The sequence below is a fragment of the Petaurus breviceps genome, unplaced genomic scaffold, assembly GCF_028583685.1.
Source record: "Petaurus breviceps papuanus isolate PSGF00001 unplaced genomic scaffold, PetGlider_PUasm1.0 90503, whole genome shotgun sequence".
NCBI lineage: Eukaryota > Metazoa > Chordata > Mammalia > Diprotodontia > Petauridae > Petaurus > Petaurus breviceps.
The window spans coordinates 174,663-191,811 of record NW_027187265.1 but is presented as its reverse complement, the minus strand read 5'-3'; the positions used below and the strand labels follow the sequence as shown (position 1 = coordinate 191,811).

Here is a 17,149-nt window from a genome sequence, read left to right as displayed (position 1 = left end):
CAGGTAAAATCTCTGCCTGCTAGAAGGCCAGAAGTAGAAACCAGAGCCATGCAACATAGTCTCATTCTGTCTCAGTGACTACAAATTCCCCACCAACATCCTGCCTGCTCCTATCACTGTCAGACCCCAGTGGCTTTAGGGACTAGAGTGACTTCTGCTGAATCTGTCCTCTGTTTTATAGAAAAATATTCCACCAGGAGAAGCCCCACACTTCTCAAATATTTTCCAGATCTATGCCCTGCAAAAAGACTTGGAAATGAAATATCCTTCTCAGAACTGACATTCTTAGAGATTCTTAGAGAATCCAGAAACGACATGTATAATGGGGAGGGAGGCCTTGCCCCAACTGGATGGGCCCAGGCCCAGGAGACCTCAGGGATAAAGTGACTACAGCTGTATGATGAATCAAAACAAAGATTTTTTTCCCTTGTTGGACAGTCTTTTATTACCCAGGTATTGAAGGACAGGAAGAACGGTTCTCAGAGGGATCACCCCATGTCCCAGGCCTTGTGAGAGAGAAGAGGGATGGAAAAGTCATACTTCAAGCTCTGCATAGTTACTGGGGGAGGGGGGGTGTTGCTTCTGATAAAGAGGAGGAGCTTCCGGTTGCTTCTGATAAAGAGGAGGAGCTTCCGTAATCTAGGACAAAAGACGCTTGGAGGCTGCTGGACACCAGCCTCACCCCCAGCTTCACCAGCACGGCAGGTCTCTGAGCACCACCCCTGCTCCCGTCCTTAGGATGCCCTTTCCCTCTTCAAGGCTGCCCTTGCTGTTCATTCTCACCTGAAGAAAAGTGAACTGGGAGTGAGTAGGTGGCCTTGAATAAGTCACTTCCCCCTGTGGCTCAGTTTTATTATTTATGAAATAAGATTGGGCTAGGTAATCTCTAAGAGCCTTTCCAGCTCTGATGTTCTGTGATTGTTCTGTGATGTTCTTCCAGCTCTGACATTCTTTTTCCTGGGGTCCTTTCCTATCTCTGACATTCTATGTTCCAATGGCCCTTTAAGGCGTGACATACTGTCTTATGGGCACCCAGATACCTTTCAGTTCTGGTATTATATATTTTAACATTATATTACTCCTCCCAGGAAACTAGGGGAATAAAAGCAAGGTTTATCACTTTCTCTTCTATTTATTCTCCTTCCAGTTCTTTCCCCCATAATTTTTGTTTCATTAAAAAAAATCTCTTGTTTTATTTCTTTTAGGTATTCATTTAGTCCTTGTGGGAAAATATACATACATGCATACATATAATTATATATGTATGTATGTGTATATTATACATATAAATACACACACATATATATACATATATATATTTACACATCATATATATTCCTTTGAGTCTCCACTTATACTCGTTGTGGAGTCAATTTCTCCTTCTTTGGGGGAATCTTTAAATTTGCAATAATTTTTTTATGTCAGTCAGCTATTTTCTCTGATTTACACATCTTTCCAGCTTTAGCTCCTGAACTGGGGCTTTGGGTTGGGGAGGCGGTTGGCTTTGCTTGGTCTTGCCCTGGGGCCCCTGGGTTCCTATTTTAAACAGCTTATAAATTCCAAAGAGTGATGGCCCAGGAAATCAGAGTATATTTTTTTAACCCACAGTTTATATTCACTCATCTGGAGAATAACCCATGGCTAGGTATTTTTAAGTGAAAGGGAGAGTACATATTTTGACCCCAAAGTCAAAGGAACCTCTGTCTCACTCCAGTCCCAAAAGTTCATCCAAACCACCTGTGAAAAAAAGATAATCATAGTAATAGCTCCTATTTCTATAACTGCTTTAATGTTTGCAAATATTTTGCATTTGATCCACAGAAAAGGCCTATGAGAAAAATGATATTACCTCCACTTTATGGATGAAGAAACCAACTCAGGATGTTTAAGTGACTTGCCCAAGGTCACACAGCTAGAGTTGGTATCTAAAACTAGATTTGAATCCAGGCCTCCTTCCTGCCTCCAGATCCCTGACCGTAGACTGCCTTTCTAACTGAAGTCTTTTTCAGACCAGCTTGTTAAACTCTTTCCTGAGAAACAAGGCCCTGGCACACATTATGTAAACTAGCCACTTAGAAACAGAACTCAAACTGCCAGGGACTACATTGCTGAGTCTAATATCCCATAATTTTCTGGATCTGTTTTCCAGCTACATACAGAAATGGTCCCTGGGAAGTAGGGAACCTGAGGGAAGAGAATACAGAATTTGATCTTCTCTGGGTCCTACACCCACCTGACAATGACATACCCACCTTTGATGGTGTCATATCTGGCATTTGCCATAAGCAGTTATATTTGGGGGCAGTTAGGGGACACAGTGCATGGAGTGCCAGATCTGGAGTCAGGAAGACTCATCTTCCTGAGTTCAAACCCAGACTCAGACACTTACTAGCTGTGTGACCCTGGGCAAGTCACTTAACCCTGTCTCAGTTTCCTCATTTGTAAAATGAGCTGGAGAAGGAAATGGCAAACCATTCCAATATCTCTGCCAAGAAGAGCCCAGGTGGGGTCACAAAAAGTCAGAAACTACTGAACAATGACGATATACTTTGGGAAATGGGAAAAAGCCCATGGCAGATCTGCAAGTTAGCTGTTTTTATCCATTCATAAGTTGCTGTAGCCAAAAAATCATTACCTAGTGCCCCACCCCTACACCCACACCCCCACACCCCCCCCACACCCCCACACCCACACACCCCTTCTGTTAGGGAGCTTCCCTACATTATTCAGCTGGGCTGGGCTGGTGCCTGGACAAGTCACACAGCCCACTGCCAGATCTGTATTAACAGTTAACATTCATATGATGCCTTAGGGTTTACAAAGTGTTTTCCTCTCAACAAACTGCTGAAGCAGGCAGGGCAGATTATTGTTATTCCCCTTTTACAGACTAGGAAACTGAGGCCCTAGAAGGTAAGTGACTTGCCCCAGGTCACACAGCTAGTAAGTGTCAGAGCCAGAAGCTGAAGCCAGGACACCCACCCACAAAGGTCCGGTACTTGTTCCATTACATCATGCCGCTTACCAGTCTGGGAGAACCAATGAGAGCTTGTGTTCCACTGGTGCAGCTTTGGAGAACCCAGGATTGCCTCTGCACCGCAACGAGTCACCATAGTAGGATGTGAATCCTTGTAATAGCATGTTGCAGCCTAAGAGTTTGAGTTTTATATATATAGATACACATGCATATATATATATATATATATGTATACACACACCCATATTCCTATACTCATACCCAGAGTCCCTGTAATTTGTTTCAAGTGCTGACCCTTTGTTCGCTCTCTCTCTTTGGCCCAGAGCCCATGTGAGTCAGGCCTGCCCTGTCATCTCTCCCAGAAGGCTCTATGTAGTGGGTTGTGTTGACAAGGCGTCCCGCATGCCAGACAACAGGGTAATTATCCTCCCTGCTTGGCATAGCCAGGCCTGGGCAACGTGGGAAAGGAGAAATTTACCTCCAGCATCCTCTGCTCTGCCATCTTGTAGTGTCCTGTCCTGACCCTCACAGTGCTCAGAGTTCTTAAGCTGCTTCTTGACCACATAAGGAAAGTTAGGAAAGAAAGTTTTCAACAGTCCAAATTTAGCAGTCATACAATGTACAGTGATTTCATACGTCATCTTGTTCTGATCTTCATAAGGGTCCTGAGGAGGCAGCAGGGGGATTCTCATATTCATTTCATAAAAAAGGAAGAGAGGGGCAGCTAGGTGGTGCAGTGAATAGAGCACTGACCCTGGAGCCAGCAGGACCTGAGTTCAAATGCAGCCTCAGATACATAACACAAAAACTAGCTGGGTGACCTTGGGCAAGTCACTTAACCCCAATTGCCCTGCCTTCCCCCCTCCAAAAAGAAAAAAAAAAGGGAAGAGTAAGTTGTGGAGAGAGAGGCAGATTTCAAGTCAGAGAACCCAGATTCATATCCAGTCTCCATCATTTACTATTTGTGTGACCCTGAAGAAGTCACTTGTCTATGAGCCTCAGTTTCCTCATTTGTAAAATGAAGGGAGTAGACTAAATGACTTAGTCCTTTCTAGTTCTAAACCCTATCATTCGATGACTCATCCAAGGTCACACAGCTAGTATATATTAGAAAACTAACCCACCATTTTTTCTAGCATACCACCCTACCTATTAATTATAATAATTCATATAATATAGTGCTTTAAGGTTTACAAAGCACTTTCTTCTCAACAACACTATAAAGCAGGTAATAAAGTATTATTATTATTATTACTACTACTACTATTATTATATTCATTGGCCTAGGAAACTTTCTGGCAAAGAAACTCTATTAATGCCTATTGGCATTGATAGGATCTGCCTGGGCTAGTAGCTGAGTAAGTGATTTGCCCCGGGGCACACAGTTGGTGTGTCAAGGGTAGAATTTGAACACAGGTCTTCCTAACTGAAAGTAGCTCTCTATCCACCATACCACAGCTGTCTCCTATACGCATCACTCACTCCAAAATGAGAAAATTGGAAGAGATCAGTGGTCCTCAAAGGGCATGCCCTCTCTAGGTGTACCTGGAAATTAAAGGGAACTTGTGATTGGGAATCGTGTGTGTATGTGTGTGTGTGTGTGTGTGTGTGTGTGTGTGTGTGTGTGAGCTCTCCATGGTTTTATGCCATGATTCCTCACAACCAAAAAATAATCCTGTCCACAGCATTAGAAAGAAAAACAAGTTTGAAAGACTTCAGAGCTCTGATTGATGTGATGTGGCAAATCAGGATTCCAGAGGACAGGGGCTGAAGCTTTCTCTGACCTCTGAGCAGAGCTTATGGCTCCAAGTGTACAACGAGATACATGGCTTTGGACATGGCCAAGGTGGGGATTTGCTGCTCTGGACTCAGCAGATTTGTTATAATGGTTTTGTTTTTCTTTGTTGCTATTGTTCAATGGGGGAGGAAAAAGGGGAAGAAGAAGTGGGAAGGAGAGAAAATAAACACCTCTAGTGGAAAAAATATTAAAATTAAATATTAAAAAATAATTAGAAGCAAATAGCCCTGTGAGCAAAAGAAAAAAAAAGTTTGAAAACTACTGGACTAGATTATCTCTAAAGTCTATGAGCCCCATTTTAAAGATAGGGAAATGGAAATTCAGAGAGTTCAATGATTTATTTGTCCATGGTCATGTAGCTAGGGAGCATGAGAGCTGGGATTTGAACTCAGGTCATAATAACAGTTAGCATTTACATAGAACTTTACCTTTTGCAAAACACCTTACAAACACTATCTAGTTTTAGCCTCACAACAATCCTGAGAGGCAGATGCTATTATTATGCCCATTATACAAATGAGCAAACCAAGACATAGAGAAGTTTAAGTGATTTGCCCAGGGTCATATATCTAATAACTATCTGAGGCTGAATTTAAACTCGGGACTTCCTTTATTCCCATTCCAAGACTCTATCCAATGAGCTCTGGCTACCTCTGAGTCTAGTACCTATTTTATGTTGCATCACATATGCAGGTTCTGAATAACTACAAAAGGTGGGCCTAGTTTCCACAAATCACCGAAAAGAATTCATCTTTTTACCTCACAGTCACACGTGGACATGTATACATCAGGCTAGATTGCAGCTAAGCAGTGTCTGGCCCATAGTAATGCATGTCAGTTGACCTCTCAGCTCCCTGCCAACTTGAATATTCTAGGATTCTGTATAGAATGAACCTTTGGCACTCCAAGAGGAGAAAATGAGGCTGCTGAAAACAGAATAACAACAGAATCTTCCAACTGTAAGATTTCATTGTGTACTGATAATGTCGCATTATCTTTCTGACCAGGAACAAGTAATTCCAGGGCTAGAGTCACAGTGCACCAGAGCCTAGTATCAGGACACATAATTAGTAAAACTCAAGCCTTGGCTCTTGGGGGCATCTAGCAATAGCAACATGATTTAACTGGAACCCAAATAGAGAGCTATTTTAAGGCTATCAGATGGTCCTAGTGTCCTTAGCCTTCTGCAAGCAATTAGAAACATACTATTCAAACTGATAAAAGGAAAATGTTGTAAATGAAATTCTCCCCTTCTAGCTTCTCTCTGTACTCTAGGATCTGAAGGGCCCCATACTGGATCCCAGCCATAGCACTGCCAAAAATAATGAGGGAAGGAGTTCCTGCCTCCTCCAGCCTCGTGTGAATTCCTTAGTAGATGCTGCCTGATCTTTGCTCCATGACTGACTCCTGTCTACTCCTGTGTCTCCCTAGTGGGAACCAATCCTGGGTCCAGACCAATTCTAAAAAGACAGGAAAACAAGATTGTGAGAGGTTTGAGTGGAACCCGATGAAGCCCACCTTCCCATTTGTTTTCCCAGGGGTTCCTTGGAAAAGATCCCTCTGGCCTTTCCCCCAGCTCCCACAGTGTGAATGATGGAGGCTGGTGGTCTAGAGGCCCTAAGATTTAGGAGCCTCTCAGATGGTGGGGAGCACAGGAATTGTTATACAGTGAATCAGAGTGAGCAGTGGGGAGTGATGGAAGTGGCTTGATCAGTGAGGACAAAAAAAATAAATATTGGACTGACATATAACATCAACTGGTTCATGATGAACCACCTAAACCCTCCACTACCACCCCCAACTACCACCATCACCAAGACAATAGGAGCAAGTGAAGGCTGGCTTCTGTTGACAACACCACCTGTCCCCTTCCATCCACACCCCTTAAGGCACATTCAATTCAACAATTATTGATGTTCACATGTGTGACACCATGTGTTAGGCACAGGAGGGGGATTCAACGATGAAAAGGGAGGCAGCACGAGGCAGTGGAGAGGGTTTTAGATTTGTAGTGAAAGGGCCTGGGCTCACATCTTGCTTCTGTCAGTACCCGTGTGATTTGGAGCAAATCATTTCATCTCTGAGACCTGGTTGCCTAATATGTAAAGGAGGCCTAGATGACCTCGAAGTTCCCCCCCAGCTCTGAATTCATGTTTATTTGATCCTACAAGAAAGACCTGAATGCTGTTCGTCCCTAAGGAATTCAGAGTAGAGGACAAGAGATAGGCCACGTACCCAAATAACTACAACATAAAGAAAAATGCAGTAAGTGCACAAGAAAGAATGCAGTCAGAATAAGGAGGAGAGAGGCATTCTCTTGCCTCCCCCCCCCACCTCACCCCCTTGTTTGTCAGGTCAGGGTGAACTCAGCAAGACATCACTCATTCTTGTTTCTTCTCCTTCCAGGGGAAAAAGTCTCCTGGGGCCATGAGTCAAGCTCACTCAGAAGACTGAAATGGGGGTGGGTAATAGCATGGAAATATGGGAGGCTCCTTCTTCTCCCAGGATCCCGAGCATTCTCTGAATGAAACTCATTGAGCACCAAGACCATCATGGCAAGAAGAATAAATCTGAGATGATTTTGTCCACCAAAGAGTTCCTTTTCCACCCCATTCATACCAGCCCTTGGAGAAGAGGGGCATTGACTGAGGGCTCAGGCTCCAAGGAGGATAGAATAGCAGCCCCATGTCAGCCAGGTTGAGGGCAAGACAACTGATTCCTTCCATATAGCCACTGAGCATAGTTTCCTATCTCTAGGAATCATCAGTGATATCACTGTCAGCCCCCTCCTCAGTGCCTAGAGGAGAAATTCCAACTCCTTAGCCTGGCATTCAAGTTCCTGCACGATTGTGGCATCAGAGTGAGCTGGCCCTATCCCACTTTTCCAGACTGATCTCCTACTAGTCTGGTACAAGAATCCTTTATTATAGCCAAGATGGTCCACTCACATCTCCATAGCCATACCATACCCTCTTATTCTTAAAGATAAATATGGCACAGACATGGTATTCTCCTAGCTTGTGAACACAGCAAGATATGGTGGGAAGAACAATGAGTCAAAAGACGCAGTTTAGAGCAAAATCATCGCTCTCCTCTTTCCTTACCTTGAGCTAGTAATTTAATCTCTCTTGGACTCATTATCATCAACTATAAAATGAGTTGTTTGAATCAGATGATCTCAAAGATTCCTTCCAATGTCAGATTCAGTAAAGGATGTGCACTTAGCTGTTCTAGGTACTGGGGATACGCAAATGGAAAATGGCAGCTGAATCCGTCCTGAAAGAGAATCGTTCTGGGGTGGAAGAGAAGGGACAGATAGGGTAGGTTGTACAAATAAGCAGAATGGAAAGAGATCAAAAGAGATCCAAAGGGCTCTAGGGAAGTTTGAAGGAGAAGAGATCACTTTCAGATGGCTACAGGAAGGAGGTGGAATCTCAGCAGGATCTTGAAGGAAAGGCTTTCTCAGTAGGTGGAGATGAGGAAAGAGTATATTGAGACAATGATCTACAAGATGCACAAAGGTGAGAGGCAGCAGCATGAGATTACCAGACTGCTAGTAGTTAAATGTGGCTGAACGAATGCATAAAGGAGAATAATGTGGAAAAAAAAGTGCATTAGAGACAGATTGCAGAGGGTTTTAAACATCAGACTAAGAAGTTTATATTTTATCCTATAGTACATAGAGAATCACTAGCAGTTTTAAGCAGCAGAGTTGCATAGTCACACACATGCAATGGGAAGATAAATTTTTGGCAGTTGTGTGAATAGACATTTTTCATCCACCTGGTCTTTCCTATGTGGATGGTCAGGCAAAACTCTTTTGAATGGCTATGGATTCTTCCAGGAGGCTCCAAAATGTTTTAGGGCTTGATGCCACCACCATGATGTCATCCACAAACTGGAGATCTATAAGACCTCACAGGGAATCCTTCTTCAACTTGTATTTTGCCTTTGATCTCTTGCATAAGAGTGGCAGATACATCTGGCAAGCATGTGTGTCTACTTACTTTATCTCTCCCCTGATGTTTAGGATCAGAGGGTCACTGAATAAAATTATTTCTATCATTATATTTTTGAGGAATCTTGAATGTTTTCATATACAGACGGGAGATGTCATGTCAGAAAAATGAGTCTTTAAAATATACTTTGCTCTATGGAAACGAATGTTTTTTTCATAGTGAATCAACTCTAAGTACATCCTTTAGTCAATTGCCATGTGGTGTGCTCTAGACCATCACTTGAGGAAAGCTGCCTGAGCCCCACTACTATTCTCAGCATGAATAGGAACAGATGGCAGAAGATCGTCAATAAGAAATTTCAAAGATGAGCAAGAGTAAAAGTCATCACCAAGAAAAAGTATGATAGGAAAATTCCTTCCCCATTCCTTTAAATAGCTTCTTGTGCCTTGATCTACTCAGTTCTCATGACTTACTCCTCCAATTCATCTCAGTCACACATAAACATACCCTTAACCTTGTCATTATACACTAATGTTCTACTTCCATGTTCATTATAGGAAGAGGGAGAGGAGGAAGCATTTTTATAGTGCCTACATGCCAGGCACTGTGCTAAGTGCATTTTACAACCATTATTTCATTTGATCCTCAAAACCGACACTGCGATATAATTGTTATTATCATCCCCATTTTACAGGTGAGGAAATTGAGGAATGCAGAGGTTAAGTGACTTGCCCAGGGTCATATAGCTAGTAAGTATCTGAGGCTAGATTTGAACTTAGGCCTTCCCTGACACCAAGCCCACAGTTCTATCCACTGTGCCATCAGCTGCCCCCATCCCTGAAATTCCTTTATCTGATTATAATTTTTTAATCATTCCATTTTCCCCTATACTTTATGATTCCTCACCCCATTCTTTGTACTCCCCATGGCCTCTAATCTCTCCATCCTTTGGTTCTGTTCTAGCCTATCACTTTACCCTATCTACACTCTCCTCCTCTTTGTGAATCAACCTAACTCTATGCTGTCTCTTACATATGAATTCTTGCCCCCATCCTACTACTGATCACTCTTTGCTGAACCCCAGCTCTAGATTTCTCCCATCATTCATCCCTCTCCTTCACTCTGAGTCACACACTGCTGAATGGCATTGGAGGAAATCATAAAATTGATGATTTAGTCAACTATAAATTTATATTATCTAGGTCCTCACCATGGCACAGCTTCTCCTCCCTAATTAAGTCACTGTTACACTTTCCAAACTTTTTTGTCTCTCTGCAGACCTCCCGTCACTCTCTTGCCTCACACTTCACTGAAAAATTTGAGACTCTTTGCTGGGAGCTGCCTCTTCTCCCCTCCTCTTTATCTGATACCACTCTAACATCTTCTCCAGCTGCCTCGCCCTTCACCCCACTCCCAGCCATACTCTCTCATCTTCAACCCTCCCTACTGCCTATAAACACACTCCTATCTCTCCACCCTTAAAACCCCTTCCCCTGGTCCTACTGTGACCGCTGGGTACTGTCCTATATCTCTTCTCCCCTTCTCAGCTGAACTCCTTGAGAAAACCATTCCCACTGGCACTTTTGCTATCTCTCTCTTCTCTTGATTCGATTCTGCAATTTGGTTTCAGATCTCATCATTAAATTGAAACTTCTCTCTCCAAAGTTAACACTGAACCCTTAATGTCAAAACTGATAAACCGTTTTTTCCTTAATTCTCATCCTTGTTGATTACTCTGCAGCCTTTGACACTGTTGATGATAATAGTAATATTTATATAGTACTTACTATCTGCCAAGCACTGTGCTAAGTGCTTTACAATTATCATCTTATTTAATACTCACAATAACCCTTGAAGGCAGGTGCTGTTATTGCCCTCATTTTACTGATAAGGAAACTGAGGTGAACAGTAGTTAAGTGACTTGCCCAGGGTCACAGCATGAGGAGGTATCTTAGGCCACATTTGAACTCAGGTTTTCCTGACTCCAGGCCCAGGGTTCAATCCACGGAGCCACCTTGCTTTTCCTCCTTTAGATTTTCATTACACTTCTCTCCCACCTGGTTCTCCTCTTTATCTGACTGCTCCTTCTCAGTCTGCTTTGCTGGGTTTTTGTCTCTGCAGTGCCCATGACTGATATGTGTCCCCCAAAGCTCTGCCTTGGGCTCTTTTCTCTCTCCTCTCTACTCGGTGATGCCTTCAGCTTCCCCACATTCCATTCTCATCTCTGTGTAGAAGATTCTCCTATATCTATATCTCCTGATATCCCACATCATCAGCTTCCCTTTTGGCTTTCTCAAATTCAATGTCCTGGAGGCATCTCGAATTTTACCAAGTCCAAAGCAGAACACACCGTCTTCTTCTCCCAACCTTTCTCCTTCCTAACTTCCTTATTACTGTCATTATTTGGGTCCAGATAGGCTCAGAGTGAAAGAAAATAGCAATTATTTCTGTTTTGGCCAGAAATCCTGGGGTCTTCTCCCCACCCAAGGTTGCTTTTTTTTTCCTTTTGACTAGATGAAAGAGGTCATTCTCTGCCTCATTTCTTTGTCTAACCTCATTGATTGGGCGCTGCCTCAGTGGAACTGAGACCTGGGAAAGACCTTAGTTTGAAAGAACCAAGGTCCCCCACTGTATCCTGGGCCATCTCCAATCATCCTGATCTATATCTCACCACTGGACCCACATGGCTAAGGAGGAGAAAGTGAGGCTGGTAACTTTGCACAGCCCTGTCTCACTTAAATCCAATTCACTTGTAAGCCATGGCATCACCTTTCTGGTGTCATGGTCCTCTTTAAGAAGGCAGGAACAACAATTCCGTCAAGGACCCCATCATCCTCTCAGTCATCCGGGCTCACAACCTGCTTCATCCTCAGCTCTTTACTCTCACCCCATACATTTAGTCTGCTGCCAGATCCTATCATTTCTATCCCCATAATATCTCTCATTTTCTCTACACTCACACAACTACCATCCTGTTTCAGACCCTCATCTCCTCTGAAAGGGATGAATAACCTCCTAATTGATTTTCCTGCCTCTAATCTCTTCCAACCTTCACTCATTTGCTAAAATCCCTCCCCCAACTCACTAGACCCCAGTGGTTCCTGACTTCTTGTAGGATCAAATATAAACCCCCAGTTTTCTATTAAAAGCCCTTCACAGTGTGCCCCTAGAGAATTAACAGGGCTTGGCATTGGTTTGAGCAAGAGGGTAAAAGGGAATACTGGTTCTGATGTTTCAGATGTAAGCAACTAGGGTGATAGTGGTATCATCGACAAAAATAGGAAAATTAAGAGGCCAAACAGATTTCAAGGAGACAATTCGTTCAGTTTTGTACAAGTTGAATTTGAGGGCTGCTGACAGATGCAGGTGGAGATATGGGACTAGAATTCAGGAAAAAGCTTGGAGACTGGATACGTGGACCTGGCGGTCACCTATGTAAAGATACTAATGTATCTTAAAGTGTAGAGGTCCTAGGATGGAGGTTTGAGGGACAGGCACAATTAGGGAGCAGGAGAAGGAAGATGAACCAGTGATAGAGACTAAGGAGATGTTAGACAGGCAGGAGAACCAGGAGAAAGCAGCTGACACACTAGTTCACTGGTGATCTGGGAGAGAGGGATTTCAGTGATACCATGGGGTCAAATTACAAGAGACTGGGCAAGTGGGTGAATAAAAGAATAAATTAATGTATGAATAAATGAATTAATGGATGTTTAGATAAATGAATGACTGAATAAATAAAAAAGCATTTATTAAAGGCTATGTGCCAAGAACTCTGATAAATTCTGAGGATACAAGCAGAAGTGAGGTCATCTCTGCTTTCAAGGAGTTCACATTCTAATAGAGGGAAACAACACATAGCGGAGGGTTCAGCGACAGGGCAGAAGGCAAGTCCCAGAGGTCCTTAGGGTACAGCAGGGCTGTTAGGAGTGACAACAATGAATGAGACTACTCTCTATGGGCTGTACAGTCTGATGCAGAGAATGATAATTTATGGCCAGGGGAACTGGGAAGAGCTAAATGGAGGAAATGACATGTAACCTAGGTCTTGAAATATGAGGAAAAATTGAACAAGAGTGGAGGAAGGCATTCCAGGAGAAGGAAATAGCATTAGCAAATGTGTAAGGTGTGTTTGCAAGACTGTGAATAGCCCTAACTGGATTGAAGCAAGTGGAATAATTAAAGGTAAGATGGGGAGTTCTGGGACTCTCAAACTAGACCAGGAAGCCTCAGTTTGCAGGAAGAAGCACCTAAGCATGTTCAGACATTTTGAGCTGAGCACTCTGCCTCACAAGGAGAAAAGTGGCTGTCAACCACAAGCAGAAAAGTACCTGATGGCTCTTTATGTAGAAGATGTGCTTAGAGAACGGAGTTCCATGTGGGATGCTCACCTCCACAGCACTGAAACTCTATGAGTAGCTTCCATAGGAAGGAGCAAGGAATGAGATCCCTGGGGCAGGGGCATGCAAAATCCTTAGTCATAGAAGCTCATAGGAGGTTAGAACTGGAAAGCACTTAGAATTTAGAATGTAAAAGCTGGAAGGCATCTTAAAACGTAGACTAAATTGGAAAAGACCCTAAAACATACCACATTAGAGCTAGAGAGGGCCTTAGAGCATCGAATGTTAACACTAAGAAGACTTTAGGACATGGGATGTTGGAGGCAGTGTGGTTCAGTGGTATACTAAATTTGGAGTCAAAGGACCTGGTTTCAAATCCCACTTAAAATCCTACACAACCTTGGCCAAATCACTGAATTTCTCTAGGCCTCATTTTCCTCATCTGTAAGATAAGGGTGTAGCCTAGACAGCTTCTAAACTCACTCCTGAGCAGCTAAGTGGTGCAGTAGATGGAGTGCATGGCCTGGAGTCAGGATGATTCATCTTCCCGAGTTCAAATACAACCTCAGACACTAGCTGTATGACCCTGGGCAAGTCACTTACCCCTGCTTACCTGTTTTTTCATCTGTAAAAGTGAGCCAGAGAAAGAAATGGCAAACCACTCCAGTATCTTTGCCAAGAGAACCCCAAAAGGGCGACCAAAACAACTGAACAACAACAAAAATGACTGCTGAAAGCCCTTTAAGCTTATGGCCCTGTGGAGCCTAGAACATAGAATGTCACAGCTGCATCCCTAGAGCTTAACACAGTGCCTGGCATACTTGGAAAGTGTTTATTGACTAACTGGCTGGCAGATCATATAGCTTGTAGGAAGCCGGCCTAGAGAGGGAAGGCAGAGCCAGGACAATAACCCTGGTGTTCTTTCTCATCCGGCCCACTGTCTCCTTAGGATTCTGCCACAAGGCCTGGGAAGCAGTTCCTTGCTGAATAGGAGAGCTGGCCATCCCAATTAGCCATGCTGTGCCAATGGCAGCACAGTGCACTACAGAAAGCTAAATGCCATTCCTTTCAGATGAGTGCCTATAAAACCCAGAGCCGCAGGAAACAGTGAGATGCAGCCACTATAAATAGCAACCAGATGCCTGTTGGCCTCCCTGATTAATCTGGGGCCAGCCCCCACCTTGGCAATGGTAGCTCTCCCCAGGCTGAAAGAGAACACAAGCAGTTGTTACTCTGGAAGCAAAGCTTATACAAGGTGGGAGGAGAGTCCTTGCAAAGCCTCTGCCTTGCTGCTTTATCAGAGAGAGGGCAGGTTGATGGCATCAGTACCCAAGAGGCTCTGGGCACATGCTGGAGCTCACTTGATAGACAAACCACCAGACTCCAGGTGATTTCATCCAGAACGTCTGCAACTATTTTCAACCATGGACAACAAGAGAGAGCAGAGCCCTTTCATGTGCCCTGCCCCTCCTTTGATGACAAATCTTTGGTGGGTCTCCCTTACCTCTCTCTACCCTAATGTCCCACCCCTCTAGCCTGAATCTGATCTCCAGACTCCCCAAGCCCTACCCATTGCTATGATCAGGTCAGATGAAGATTCCCAACTCATGTTGGGGCTGGCGGAAATGAGAGGCAAATGGCATTGGACAATCAGGAAGACAAAGAGGACACTGGCTTCCACAAGATTGCATCTCTGAAACCTCTGAGCTTCACCATCCTTACGGAAACCCTTCCCACCAAGCACAGCAAGTGAACACCCCAGAGGCTGAGGGAGGCAAGTGGGACTAGGCTGGTTACCGTGCAACCAGCAGTGATTCATTCCCTCCCTCTCAATCCGTAATGCAGCAGAGGGTGGATAATTTCCACCCTCAACAGGGAGACCCATTAGGGAGGCTCTAATTAAGCCTGGCACATTAGCAGGTTTGCCAACAAATGTGACGCACATCAAGGACCCCCACATCACTCAGTCTCTTCCTGGCTTTTAAAGAATGTGTTTGCAAGGTGGGGGATTAATGCTTCGGGGAGAAAGGGCAGCAAGCCTATGGATTAGACCAGTTGGACTGGTTTTAAATTGACCTAGATTCTCTTCCAAGCTGCTCTTAATAGCTTCCAGTAAAACTGGGTAGTGATACATTTAACGTCCCTCTGCCCAGTCTAGTGGCACATGGAATCAAGGAATATCTGAACTGGAAGGTTCCTTGGAAAGATCCTTAGACCATGGAATGTTGGAGCTCAAAGGGACCCTACTTAGACAGACCCCCAGCACTGGAGGACACCACAGAACATATGACAAAGAAGAGACCCCAGCATGGCAATGTTGAGGCCTTTACAACAGTGAATGTCAGAGGTGGAAGATCCCGTAAAAAGCCCTAGAGCTAGAAGGAAGCTGGAAACGGACTATACAGAAGCCAGGGGGACCCTAACGGCCATCCAGCACAATCTGCAGGAATCTCTGCACAAGCATCACTGACAAGTGGCCATTCAGTCTCTCCTCCACCCCTTCTAACCTCTTATGGCTGGCCAGGCCTGGTTGTTTGAAGGGTTTTATTTGTATTGAGGGAGAGTTTAGCCTCCCTGTAACTTTCTTCTATCGGTCCTGGTCTTATCCCGTGAAGCCCCATAGAATAAATCACCTCTCTCATCTGCCAGGGTGGGGCAGCCCATCCCATTCTTGGTCAGGTGTCCAGGAGAGGAAGCAGATCTGGACCACAAGCTGCCCAGCCCAATCCCAGGCGCCACCCCAGAGGGGTGTCAGAGCATCACAAGATTTCTAGCTAGAAGGGTTCTTGTGGTCATTCATCCCACACCCCTCATTTTACAGAGTGCCAGATGGGGCCACAAGATCGTAATCATAAATCAAAAGCCAGAAGGGACCTAGGAGGTCATCTAATCCTCATTTTACAGAGGAGAAAAAAACCAAAAACCATGAGGCCCAGAAAAGTTAAGCAACTTGCCCCAAACCTCACAGCAGATACAGATAGAGTCAGGATTCAAACTCAGGACCTCCAGCTCCAAACTCAATACTCTTTCCAAACCCTGTGCTACCTTCTGCTCAAGGTCACAAATAAATAGGTTGTGGAGCTGGCATTAAAACCCGGCCCTGCCCCTCTCCTACAGAACCAAGGCTGCCTGATGCTGAGTCTGCAGGTCCCACCCTGAATCATCCACTGCCCCAAAGCACTCCCCAGGGCAGGAAGCAGCTGGCCCCAAGAGCTCTTTATTCCAAGCTCAGATTCCCATTTCTCACCCTCGACAGACCCAAAACTGGGAGGAAGAGGGCTGAGTGAATGTGGTCACTGTTCTCCGGCCAGCGCTGCCCTAATAAACAAACCTCTCAGCCCTAATCTCTTGACACCTGGAGATGGCATCTGTGATGGGTATCATTATATACTTAGTGAAGGCTTTGCTTACATGTGCCCCATTTTATGACATTTACAAAATCTTGCCCATTTTCCAATTACTTTCCAATGCAACAACAATCACATATCTATCTAGTCATCTACCACCCACTGGATCTCTCCAGCTCAGCTTTCTCAGAATCCCCATAGAATGGGTGTTAAAAGGGAACAAAACCTACGGCTCCCCATTCTTACTCAGTCGGCCCTATCTCCTAAAAGCTGACTTTGGGTTCATTAATTGACTCAGTTTCCTCATCTAAAAATGGGTATGACTATACTTGCACAATCTACTCCATGAGAGATCACGAAGACCAAATCAGATGGGTGCAAAGTGCTTTGTGTAATTGTTTTTGATGATGATGATGATGATGATGCCTTCCTCATGAGTTGCATGTGATTGATAAATAAAAAGTCAAACCAAAGTCCCAGTTCACTCATTCCTCTGCTCAAAAGCCTTTAAATAGATCCCTACTTTCTATCTCATCAAATCTACATTTCTCTGCCTGGCCTTCAAACCCCTCAGTACTTAGAGCCATGCTACAAGGGCTGAAAGGTATCTTAGAAATAACTTTGTTTAACCTCTTCATTTTATTTTATTTTAAGTTTTAAATTGGTATTGATGCCTCTTGCTGTCAAATAGCTTTCATATTCCAAATATATCCATCCTCCCTTCTCTACTC

General features: G+C 44.1%; 1 long non-coding RNA gene across 1 annotated transcript in view; it reads right to left on the bottom strand.

The window, feature by feature from the left end:
- Window positions 1–433: 433 nt before the first annotated feature.
- The window catches only part of LOC138141812 (uncharacterized), a 29,498-nt gene continuing 12,782 nt past the window's right edge, over window positions 434–17,149 (bottom strand). Inside the window, exons 2-3 of the long non-coding RNA XR_011163282.1 lie at window positions 3,023–3,146; window positions 434–783 (exon numbers count right to left, since the gene is read on the bottom strand). This is a non-coding gene — a long non-coding RNA (uncharacterized lncRNA). The remainder of the gene's footprint in view (window positions 784–3,022; window positions 3,147–17,149) is intronic.